The sequence below is a fragment of the Protopterus annectens genome, chromosome 7.part1 (genome assembly GCF_019279795.1).
Source record: "Protopterus annectens isolate FY-2018-M chromosome 7.part1, PAN1.0, whole genome shotgun sequence".
In the NCBI taxonomy this organism is placed as follows: Eukaryota; Metazoa; Chordata; order Ceratodontiformes; family Protopteridae; genus Protopterus; species Protopterus annectens.
Genome location: NC_056740.1, coordinates 460,271,599 through 460,283,955, shown reverse-complemented (window position 1 = coordinate 460,283,955; position 12,357 = coordinate 460,271,599). Strand labels below are relative to the sequence as shown.

The following is a 12,357-nucleotide window of genomic DNA, read 5'->3' as shown; positions in this document are numbered from 1 at the left end:
CACGGAGAGTACCCCAGCTGTACAGGGCTACAATTCCTTCCACACATTTAGGCCACTGTCTCAATCTGTATCAACAACAAACTCACCTCAACACTAGTCAAACAGGACAAAATGCACTTCAGCTTCTCGAAGTCCAGATAGCAATAGGCAACATCCATTATTATATCCTTGCAAGTTATAGATCACCCTCTGTGATCCAAGAAACCCATAGCTCATACTTGGGCATACTGGAAGCTCTTACCATTCAATACAATATCATATTCACAAATGACTTTAACTACCCCACTGTAAACTGGGATACTTATATGACCCTAAATGTACAGGTGAAGAGATCCTTGGCTTTGTAAACAGAAATACCTTGGATCAGGTAGTTCATATGCACATGAAGGGTGCAAACATACTCTGACCTTGTGCTCACAAACATGAAAGAATGCTAACCAACCTAGTATGACCCTGGCTAACCCCTTAACATTTAGAAACTATTCTAATGCCAATCTTATTACTTAAGTGATAACCTGTCAACATTTCAACTCCACCCCAGACCCAGAGAACACAGTTGTCTATGCAGAAATGTTCACAGAAACCATGTACAGTTATGTCAATAAATGTATAGATACAGCCTGGCCCACCAGAAATAAGCTGAGAACTAACTCAAAAAACAAACCACGCTGTTGGAATCCAAACATAAACAGGTTGTGCAACAAAAGCAACAAAGTCACATCCAGGTTTCGAAAGTACTACACTCCGCATTATAAAAATCTTCTAATCGATCTAGACAGACAACAACAAGGGCACATTAAGTCTACTAAAGCCAGTTTTGAGGAATAGCTTGCCTCCCATGCAAAAACAAACAATAAGGCTTTCTTTAGTTATTTCCAAAATCTAAAAGGCAACACACACCAGTGTGAACAACTGAGTGCAAATGCAGAAACAGTGGAATACCAGATGTAAGCCGTGATGGTGCAGTGGTAACGTTGTCGCCTCACAGCAAGAGGTTCTCCCGTTCGATTCTTGGCTGGAGCGCCTTCTGTGTGGAGTCTGCATGTCCTCCCCACGGTCGAGTGGCATTCGAAAGACATGTGTAGAATGGGTGTGCCTTCGCTGAAGGTTGGGCATCGAGCTGGCACCTCGGCACTGTAAAAATCTACTGTCAATCATTAGCAGACCGGAGTTCCGCTGTGGCAACCCCTAACCGGGAAAAGTTGAAAGAAGAAGAACAACTTCATCAGAACTAAAATCTTTTCTACAAAATTTACATTTAAATACCTTTTCTTATAATCACATGACATAATACAACCAATGCAGACAAAATACTAGTATATACATATCTTAATATTTATTGAACTACAATTTGTGATTAATAGCTTATTCCTAAGGCAGACCAGCATCTATTTAAGGTGGTATAAAAACTGAAACCCTTACTTAAATATTTTAACCATCTAAATAATTGAATATGTGTATGAATTAAATGCGTGTGCTATATTAAAACTTTTTTTTCACAATTTCACATCCCTAATGCATTGTCATTTAATCATGGGGGGTGTTCTAGCATTCAGTCTAAAATAGGTTCATAGGAGGTTACTAGGCTAGCAGCCCTAGAGCCTTCACAAGCTGCCATGTTAATCTCAAGTATCTAAAGTACCCTCTTTGTCTTTGTTCTTTTTGGATAGTTTACAGAAGGAATTTATGAATAGAGCAGGTCAGTGATCAACACCAGCTACCCCTGTCCATAAGGGATGTGGGTACCACCCCAAGGCTGAATTTGCAGCCTCCCCACCAATTATCTAGGTTGTGTTTGAATAGGGTCAGTGAGGAACTCTGTTTTACATGAATAGGAAGTCTATTCCAGAAAAGTGGCAGACTCTGGGAGACATATCTGTCCATCCTTGACCTGGATGCTATAACATCCCTTGACCTGGATGTTATAACATCCCTTGACCTGGATGTTATAACATCTCTTGACCTGGATGCTATAACATCCCTTGACCTGGATGTTATAACATCCCTTGACCTGGATGTTATAACATCTCTTGACCTGGATGTTATAACAACCCTTGAGATGGATGCTATGCCCTTGCTTATGAGGTGTGCTACACAGAATGATTTCCTTAGCACCATGGAAACTTGGTGGTTGAAGTTCAGAGTGCTTTCAACCTATGTTCCCAAGTCTCACACCACTGGGATGGAACTTAGGGGGGTGCTGTCAATACTGTAATTTGTAGGGAATTCCATTTTCCAAAGGGAATAATAATGCATTTTTTACATTTAGTTTTAGATTATGGCTTTGGCACCAATTATTCCTTTGTGTTATCCCTTCTTGGAATATCAAGATTCCTTCCCAAACAGACCCAAGAGCGAGGTAGATACAAATACAAGAGAAAAAATACACCCAAAACTGAAGGTAAGGTCAATTAATTTTATGTTGTCTGATGAAGCAATGTTGATCATTGTGAAATCACTCACCTATATTTGGATTTACATGTACATGGACTAGTTGTTTCTATTCCAGCTACCTTCAGTTTTGGGTGTATTTTTTCCCTTCTTGGAATATGTTGACATCACTGGGGGGCTCAGTGTCTGCTCCCAGTTTGCAATCATCAGCAAACTTGGTGAGCCAGAGGCCATCTACTTTGGTATGAACTTCTGAGAAATAGATGCCAAACAGTGTAAGGGGCACAGCACACACTCCTGTGGTACACCACTGGTGATGCGTCTACTGGTGGAGGTGGAGTCACCAGTTTTGACAGAATGTGTTCTGTCAGTGAGATAATTGGCTACTCATATAGTAACATAAGGTTTAATCCCCAGCTGAGAGTTTCTCAATGATGCCAGAGTAGAGAATTGTGTCGAAAGTCTTGGCAAGGTCAAGATAGGCTTTATGCACTGTCTTACCTTTGTCCATGGCTTGGGTGACATTCTCAAAGATGTCTACCAGATTTAATAAGCATGAGCTACACTTCATGAAGCCAGACTGGGTTGGATCCAGTGATTGGAGGTTGTCTATGTTGTTGTTCATAAGTTTCAGGATAATTTTTTCCATGGCCTTGCAGATGAGGTTAGTTAGAGTTATGGGTCTATAGTTTCCAGGGTCAGTTGATAGCCCACCTTTGTGCAGGGGAATTACTGTTGCTGTTCTTCATTCTGCAGGAACATAGCCAGTTCTCAAGCTATGATTAAAGAGAATGCCAAGGGGGTCCTCTATGTCTTGCTTAGATTGTTTAGTAAACAACCTGGGATATTATCTGCTCCCATTGAGGCCGTGCTTTTGGCCTTGGCGAGTAAAGATATGACCTTTTCTCAAGCGATACTACTCAGACGGCTGGTGTCAGGTATGCTTTGGGATATAGTAGTTGGGGATGGGGGGGTGAAGTCTGCGCTGAATCTGTCACCTAGCAGGTTGGCGATATCTTATGGTGTCTGTCACGTTTTAATTTCTCCAAGTCTTTTGGGTTTCTAATACCATGATGGGAATGGACCCCATTCCTAAATCTAAGTACGATTAAAGTTCATGAAATTAGTATTGTTTCACTCTGATGTTAGCCAAAAGTGCTCTTCGCAGTACCTGCAATGTGCCAGTAATGACTCCTTCTGCAATTTGTATGGTGTTACATGAATTGGTAACATACCTAAATACAATTGTACATTTTTTTTTATAAGACCAGTTGCTCCTACTACTATTGGAACTGTCTGGGTATCTTTCTTCCACATGGCTTTTGTTTCTGCCTGCAGATCAAAGTATTTTATGACTTTGTGTCTCTCTGTACGCAAGTCACTGTAGTCACTAGGTGTGGTGATTTCAATGATCAATGCTACTTTTGTCATCTTTTCTAAGACCAATATATCCGGTTTTCTAGTATCTATCTTTTGGACTATTGCTAATGGGTGATCCCATGTGATGTAAACTTCATCATTTTCTATGATTCTCTGTGGCTCATGTTTTCAGTGTTTTTCAGCCACTTCGATATCATAATGTTTGCACAATCCCCAGTGTAACAATCTCGCCATATTGATATGCCTTTCGGTATACAGTCCCTCTGCCATAACAGAATCGCAACCAGCAATAAGGTGTGTGACAGTTTCCAATTTGGTTCCACAGAACCTACATATATCTGTTTCTCCCACATGTTCAATGGACTTAGTAAACCAACGTGTACGTAGCCCACTGTCTTGGGCTGCCAATATTAAACTTTCATTTCTTGATGTAAATTCACCTCTACTTAACCATTCGTGTATTCGTTCTTGATCAATATGAGGCTCTTCCAGAAGTGTTCTATACTTGCAACTATAGTTATGCTTTTTTCCACATTTCTTGTCTTCTCATCTGGTCCTTCACCTTATATTCTTTCTTTTGTTTTTTAGCACATTCAGTTGCTGCCTGGTTTTTATCCACTTCTGGTTTGATTTCCATTCCTGCTTGACATCGATATGCTTCTGCTAATTTAAGCAGAGATGTCATCTTATATTTATTCTCATGTTTCAAAACTTTCACCACATTTGGATCTTGTGAGGTCAGTAGATATGTGTGGAGTCCCACGATTGCAGATCTATACATGTAATCAATTTCAAGGAGGCCCATCCCTTCTTCAGAACAGGGGATATATAATCTTGGTATGCACTGATTTTTGTAAATCATTTGGTGAGCATGAAGCATCCTTCTTGTTTTAATATCCAGTCTATCCAACACTTTTTGGGGCCAGTCAATCACTCCAAAACTATAAGTTAGGACAGGAAGAATGAATTGATTTATAGCTTGGATCTTATTCCTAGGTGTCAATGCTGTTTTCAGGATTAATTTAAGTCTTCTAAAGTACTCCTTACTAAGCTTTATTCACATTTGTTCATGTTTTATTGCTGATCCTTCATCAATTCCCAAATATTTATACACTCCCTCTTGCTTAAGTTCTTTTATATCACATTCTTGCCTCAAACTGATGTTTTCCTGGTGCTGCAATTTTCCTTTTTAAAGGTTGCTTTTGCACATTTGTCAAGACCAAATGACATTCCAATATCATCTGAAAATGTTTTGCCAACCTGTAGCTGTAGTATGAGTTATCCCATGTACAACCAGTTCAGCACATATCTGAGTATTCCCTTTTAGACTTTTGGTTGTAGTTAAATAATGCCTCATGGTTATCCTTGGCTAGGAATGTGATTTTTAGTTTCATAATTTGCTTTAGAAGACTTTACAAATTTTCTGATTTTCTTGTTTAGGCTTAAGAGAGAACTCTTCCTATGCAGGGTGAGATCCCTCTTGCTTTTAGACAGCAGTTTCTTCCTCTTTTGATATAATCTGTTTATACTTGAAGTCCACCACAGTGGCGTGTTTTCAGGGAAAGACCTGGTTTTGATCCTGTTAGGCACAGCAGAATTTATGTAGTCACGAAAATGTTTGTACAGGGCATTTGCGTATACTTCTGCATAATGATCATTGATGTCTGTGATTGTGGGTGGTATGAAACTTTTTATATCATCACTTAGTAGGCTATAGTTAGCTTTGGTAAAGTTATTTATATTTTTTGTTCCTGTGAAGGTGTCAGAGTAGTTACTTCATATGAGACTGATTTATGGTCTGACCTAACCGGGGAGGACATCACGCATGGGGAAGTACAGTGACTCCCTCCATGTTGGTGAGTGCTGTGTCCAGAACATTAGAACCCCTAGTGGGTGTGCAGACTATCTGTTCCAGAACCCTTTGGGTGAGTGTGTTTTTGCTCGGGATTATTCCACAGTCTATGGACGGATTGTTGAAATCTCCCATGACTAAGGTGTTGGGCTGTACAGTGAGGGACTCCAGTAAATTGAGATAGGTGATGTGCTTATCCTGGTATGGTATATGGTATTTCCCAGTACGTAATTGGGCCTGGAGTAATTCAAGAGAGTCATACTGTTTGATCAGTCTCAAAGTGTTTGGTTTTACTAAAGATGGATACACCTCCACCATTGGTTCCTTCACACTCGGTTTGAGATCTGAATGTGTGGAAGGCATTGAAGGCTTGCACAGCTGGGGTGTTATCAGTAGCCTTGAACCATGTCTCAGTAACTGCACAGATGTTAGAATCCTCCAAGGTGAGGAGTCCTTCCAGGAAATGCAATTTCATGTTTATATTCCTAGCATGAGTGACAGTGTCAAAAGCCCTGAGTTTGTCTCAATTAGATTTTGTTGCATTGGAAAATTTGTTGTTTTGACATTGCCAAAAAAAGGCAATATAGGAGAGGCAAGGGCCTTTGCCAGTATCCAAAAGCCTAGGGTGATCAGGTACAGACCATCCCTAGCAAAGTAGAGGTCTGTCTACCATATCCTCCCAGGCTGACAGATACTGGATCCTGTTGGATTGACGTCAGAAACTAAGTCAATTGTTGAAGTCAATATTTTTTGTTTATATTTTGGCATCATCCTGGGTGAGGGAAGGATACTACTTAGGGCTAGGCACATATCTGTCTGTGACACATAATCAGAGAATTCCATTATGTCTCTTTTGATATAGATATAGAGAGGTACATCACAAGTCATTCACTCCAACATGGACCATGACAGAGTTATAATGGTAGTTGTTGAGTGACTTGAGTGCATGTGTGATTTGTCGGATCTTGGCACCTGATAAGCAGCTGATTGTGACCTTCTCCTTTCCCAGTCTGGTGAAGAAGACATCTGTATGTCTCACTATGGAGTCATCTAAGACCAAGACATTTGACGTGTTTTGCCTTAGGGGCTTATTTGTTGAGACACGTGTGTGTGTGTGTGTGTGTGTGTGTGTGTGTGTGTGTGTGTGTGTGTGTTGATATTTGTCTTTTTGCTTAGTGGTGAGTGTGGGTGGTGTGCATTTGGGAGGTGTCTGTTCTTTTGGTAGGCTTTCAATGAATACCTCTCCATATGTGAGTTTGTGTCGTGAGCTTATTTTGTGTGAGAGGTGAGGTTTGTTTGAGAGGTGAAGCATGTGTGCTGACAACCTTTTTGATGTCTAGTTTGTTTTTATATGAGAGAATTGATTAAAATTCCACAGTGTATTTGCATTCCTCACATAAGCTGTTAGTTTGCTTTAAGAGTAGATTGTCAATATACACAAAGCAATTGCTATATTGCCTCAAGATGCCCATATCAAGCAAGCTGGCAGGAGAAATGATGGGAAACTGCTCATCCACTGTGGCAATATTTTTCTGAATGTGGTATTTTGGAAAGAAGTGGGCTAGCTGGACTTAGGTCCTGAGCTTAACTAGTTGGCTAGTTTGACTTGGAGTAGCAAAAGTAGTGGTTGTATAGTAGATTGAGGATAAGTGTGAGAATGCTGCTTAAAGCACAACTGAGTTACCCTTTGCTCAGCAGGGAAGCTTGGGGGGGCAGTTCTACTGGAAGGTCTCTATGGCAAAATAATGTTCCCAGGCATTTGCATCTATACAGGGCACTGCTAAACCCATTTATGTGGTGCTCAGCAATGTGCAAATGTGAGGCTTATATACAGGCAATTTTAAACAGTTTTTAACACAATTACCAAGGGGAAAGCCTTCCTCCAGAAATGCCCAACTCAGATGCCATTATAACTCTTTATTCTCTGATTTTCCAGTACACCTCCCTTAGAATCAACTGCTACGACTGCAAGAACAGAAAAACAAAATTGTTTAAAGTCAAGGCAGGTGCAGCAATGCCTAAACAAAGCATTTGTCTAATTTTTATTTTTCATAATATTGAGATGCATTCTACAGAAGTTCAGCTCTGTTTTTTCCCACATAAAAGGCTTTACAGCTGTCATATACAGCCCATTTACTGAAGCTCCTTTACTTTGCCACACTTTGACTGTTTTTCCTTTTGTTATAAGCAGTAACAGTAGCAGTCATTCTTACCTCTAACAGTCTGCAATCGCTGACTCAATCCTCCCACCTCTGCAATAGATAGTGTGGCCACTGGTTCTCTTAATTTGTGTGCTCCCATTTGGATTGTCTTAATATTGATTTTAAATATTGGTGCTCTACCTGAATTTCCACTAGTGTTATACATTACTTTCTACAATACTTCCCAATGGATGCAATAGACATAAACAGGGGCCATCCCACTCTGTTCACCCTCTCTTCACTTGAGCTCACTCTGATCCCATTCCCTAGTCACAAATCACACCCACCTCCACTACACCCACATTTATTTTTAATACCTCACCTACTACACCTACTTATCCAATCACCAGATCTACTACTTAGCAACCTCAAAAGTCTCTTTAACTTACTACCCTCCTACCATATCACTACCTACTTTCACAACCTGTTCCACCTTTGCAGTACCACACAGTCTTTCATACGGTAATTACATCACATACCCACCAATAACTCTTCTACCACTACAATGTTAATATTACAGACTACTTTCTTCATTTTATTAATTCTAGCCCTTCTTCTCACCTCATATCACAATCAGTTAAGCACAAAAATCTCCTCTCCCACCCAGTCTTTCTCGTCTCTTCCGTATACTACTTCTACACATATATTGCCATAGCACCATGCCTTTTTAACTGCACCAAGGCAAATTTTTTTACCTACTTAAATCCATAGCAACCCCCCACACACACTTCCTATCGACTTGGAAAAAGGAATAAGCTGACACCCAAACATTTACACCCATTCCTACATAAAACATCTCACCTCCAACTATGTGGAGACATTTACCCTAACCCAGGCCCTAACCCCACTCAACAGGCACCCCACACACCATCTAATACAAACACACAAATCCTCATCAATTTACCACATAATGGATCCAACCTCCTGCTCATCAATATGAATCTTAGAAGCCTCACAAATAAAACACCTGAGTTTCATGCTACTCTCTCCCTTTACTCTCCAGGCACCACTGAAACATAACTAAAACCTCACATAAAAATAATGAAATTCTAACCCCTGGATATAACATCAGTAGATGGACAGAATACACAAACATGATGAAAGTATAGCTGTAATCTATAACAATACACTAAAACTCAAATGTTTAGAAATAAACCCACCACAACGTAATAACACAGAAATATTAATTACCCATCTCAAAATTAATCCCAAAAAATATATAATCTTTATATCAATCTACATTCTGGTCGGCAAAAATCTATCAATAACTGAAAACTTACAACATTGAACTACCCCTACATTTAACCAGGAAACCATAATTACGGGAGTCTTCAATGCAGACTGGCTAACCTATGCCTAAGAAAACACCTCTAACTTTATAAACATGTATGGTTACACCCAAACAATACAATCCTCAACAAGAATAGACAAACACAGCATTAGGCAGTTCATACTTGCCTGGACTTTTACCAACATGCCATCACTGGCATGTGTAGTAGAGTGCCTCCCTGACACCTTAAGAGACCATCTACCTACCTATCTCCTCAGGCAGTGCCTCCACTCTCCAAAAATCCCACATACAAACAAACTCATAATAAAAAACATTTTCTCCAAATACCTTATTATCACTCCTACAGCACTGAGACTGGTCCCCATTAAAGTATCTCCAGCTGGATTCTGCGATACAGTACTTTAACAACAACTTCCTAAACAGACTAGACAGGGTAAAATCAATCTATGCACCATGCTTAACTAAAGATGCCAAACAGCTAGTCAGGTTAAGAGACAAAGCCTGGATCAAATATCAGGATAACAAAAAACAAAGCACCTGAGAGCACTACTAAGAACTAATAAACAAATCTAAACAACAAATTAGGAATGATAAAAAATCATACTATACTAAGATCCAACAAAAACACAAGAACAATCTACAAAAATTCTGGGGTGCTGTAAAACTTATACTACCTGGACAATCCTCACCCCAACCCCCACCACCACAAATACCACCAACAGCATTGCCGCCCAGTATAATACGTATTTTACTAACTCTCTACTATCACTAGTGAAGAACATCAATACTCCCCTATCTATCCCTAAAGGAACTGAACCAAGTACCAACTCATTCATCCTAAAACCTGTCCAAACCAGCATCATAACAAAAATTACTCAACAAACTAAAACCCACATCCCTAGCAGCAGATCGACTGTCAACTGAATATCTCAAACAAGCAGCCACTGCTATCTCTTACCCTGTCTCACTTCTGATAACCCAGTCTATTACAGAACAATCCATTCCCAAACTCTGAAAAATGTCCTATATCACCCCCTACATAAAGGTGGAAAATCAAAAGACTTCACTAACTACAATCCAATCACCATATTATCTCCACTATCAAAAATTCTAGAAAAAAATGCATGCACTCACAGCTTATGAAATACCTTTTAAACCTAACTCCCAACATGGCTTCTGACCCTGTCACAGTACCACAACCACCCTTATTAGTTTCTCCAACACAATTAACCAACTCAAAAATAATGGACAATTAGTTTCCTCCATTTTCCTAGATATGTCCAAAGCTTTTGATACAGTTTCACACCAAATCTTATAAATAAACTCTCATCCCTAAATGTAAACCCCACAGTGTCCTCGTGGTTTCGTGGCTACCTACGTGAGATGGCAATGGGATCCCCCCTATTGCCCATCACAGTAGACCTCCCACAAAGTTCAGTCTTAGGGCCACTCCTCTTTACTATCTTCACCAACAAACTCCACACCACTAGTAACCTGGCCGCTATCATTCAATATGCAAATGACTCCACACTCATCTCTGCAGCCCCATCCCTTCCACAACTTCAAAAAATAACCCAACAATCCTTCACAGTCATCAAGTCTTGGCTCTCCAATGTTCAGCTAATCCTCACTCCCAATACAGCTAAATTCATGCTCTTTTCCAGTAACAAAATAACTGATTTCTCATCCATTCAGTAAACAAAATCAAAATTGAACCAGTATCTCACATCAAACTGCTTGGAATCACCACTGATAACAGTTTGAGATTCGATAAACACTTAGCAGTAGTTATTAAAAAGGCCCATATAAAACTCTGCTCCGTCTATAGAATCAAACCATACCTCACCAGCTCCACCAGACAAACTGTTGCCAGACTCCACCTACTATCCATCCTACTGTATGTCTCACCCTTCTTTACCAAACTTAAAAAAACTGATCTAGTGAAGCTTGAAGCCTACTATAATAGGTTGCCAGGTTTGTCACAAACTCACCATACAGATGCCACCACTGTGCTGCTCTTCGCCAACTAAACTGGTCAGAGCTACCCAACTTTCTGTCCTTCTATCAACTCATAACCACTCATACCATAATATACCAACCTGACAAATTCCCAGCACTACAAAATCTTCTAGAACCCTACTCCAACACTAGATCCATAAGATCTTGCAGGAAAATCCTACTAAAAGTTACACAATCCAACAACAGCTTTTTCTTTACTTGAATAATACAACCAAGGACTGGAATACCATCCCCCAACATATCCAAACTACCAACAACCCTCCCCAATTCAAAAAACTTATCAAGGTACACTTAATTGATAACTGGATCTGTTCTGGCACAGCCCCAGGCTAATGGTGCCATCTATTCTATTAACTCATGCACTCTTTTCCAACTCTCAATCCTCTTAGGTTCATAGGCTCATAGGATGATACTAGACAATTGGCCTGAAGGCCCTTATAAGCCTAGCCTAGAATTTCACTCATGTTCCCAGAAAGCCAGCACCTGCCTTCCCTGTCCAGCAGGGACACAGGTGGGATCCCAGGGGTATATTTTCATAAGTTCATAGGTTGGTACTAGGCTATCGGCCCTAGGGCCTATACAAGCCTAGCCATAACAATTCCCTGGCTATTTATTCCCACAATATTTACTTCCCCGGACCCCTGTCTAGCAGGGTGACTGACGTGATCCCCAGCATGAATTTCCTATCTCCCATCAGGGTTCCTTTTGAAGAGGGCCAAAGAGGCGCTCTGCTTGACATGTATAGGCAGTCTATTCCAAATTCTGGGGAGTCTCTGGGTCAGGAATCTATCCCTCCAGCATGTTTTGTCCATTGTGATGACAAGGTTTAGATCCCTGGAGCGTGTGTCTCTGAGGGATTGGGATTTCTTTAAGTGTAGCATATCCAACAGCTCTGGGTTTGACATAGCCTTGTATGTTAAGCAGAGATCGCCTCTGAGTAGATGATATACGACAAAGTATAGGTGGAGTTTATTTAGAAGGTCAGCATACACCATCTGCTTTAGGTCTGTGATTCTTTTAGTGAGGTATTTCTGCGGCCTTTCTAGTTATTGCAGATGTCTTGAGAGGTACATACCAAACGGGGCATTGTATTCTATAATGGGTCTAATGAGGGATTAGTACAGTCATCCAGGTTCCTCTTAAAGAGGGCTAGTGAAGTACTCTGCTTGACATGGAGAGGAATATTATTCCACAGATGGGAGAGTCACTGGGACACAAATCTA

At 40.3% G+C, this 12,357-nt stretch overlaps 1 protein-coding gene across 1 annotated transcript in view; it reads right to left on the bottom strand.

The window, feature by feature from the left end:
- LOC122807828 (stimulated by retinoic acid gene 6 protein-like) overlaps positions 1 to 12,357 on the bottom strand; it is a gene marked incomplete in the record, with an annotated part of 2,062,125 nt that overhangs the window by 497,526 nt on the left and 1,552,242 nt on the right.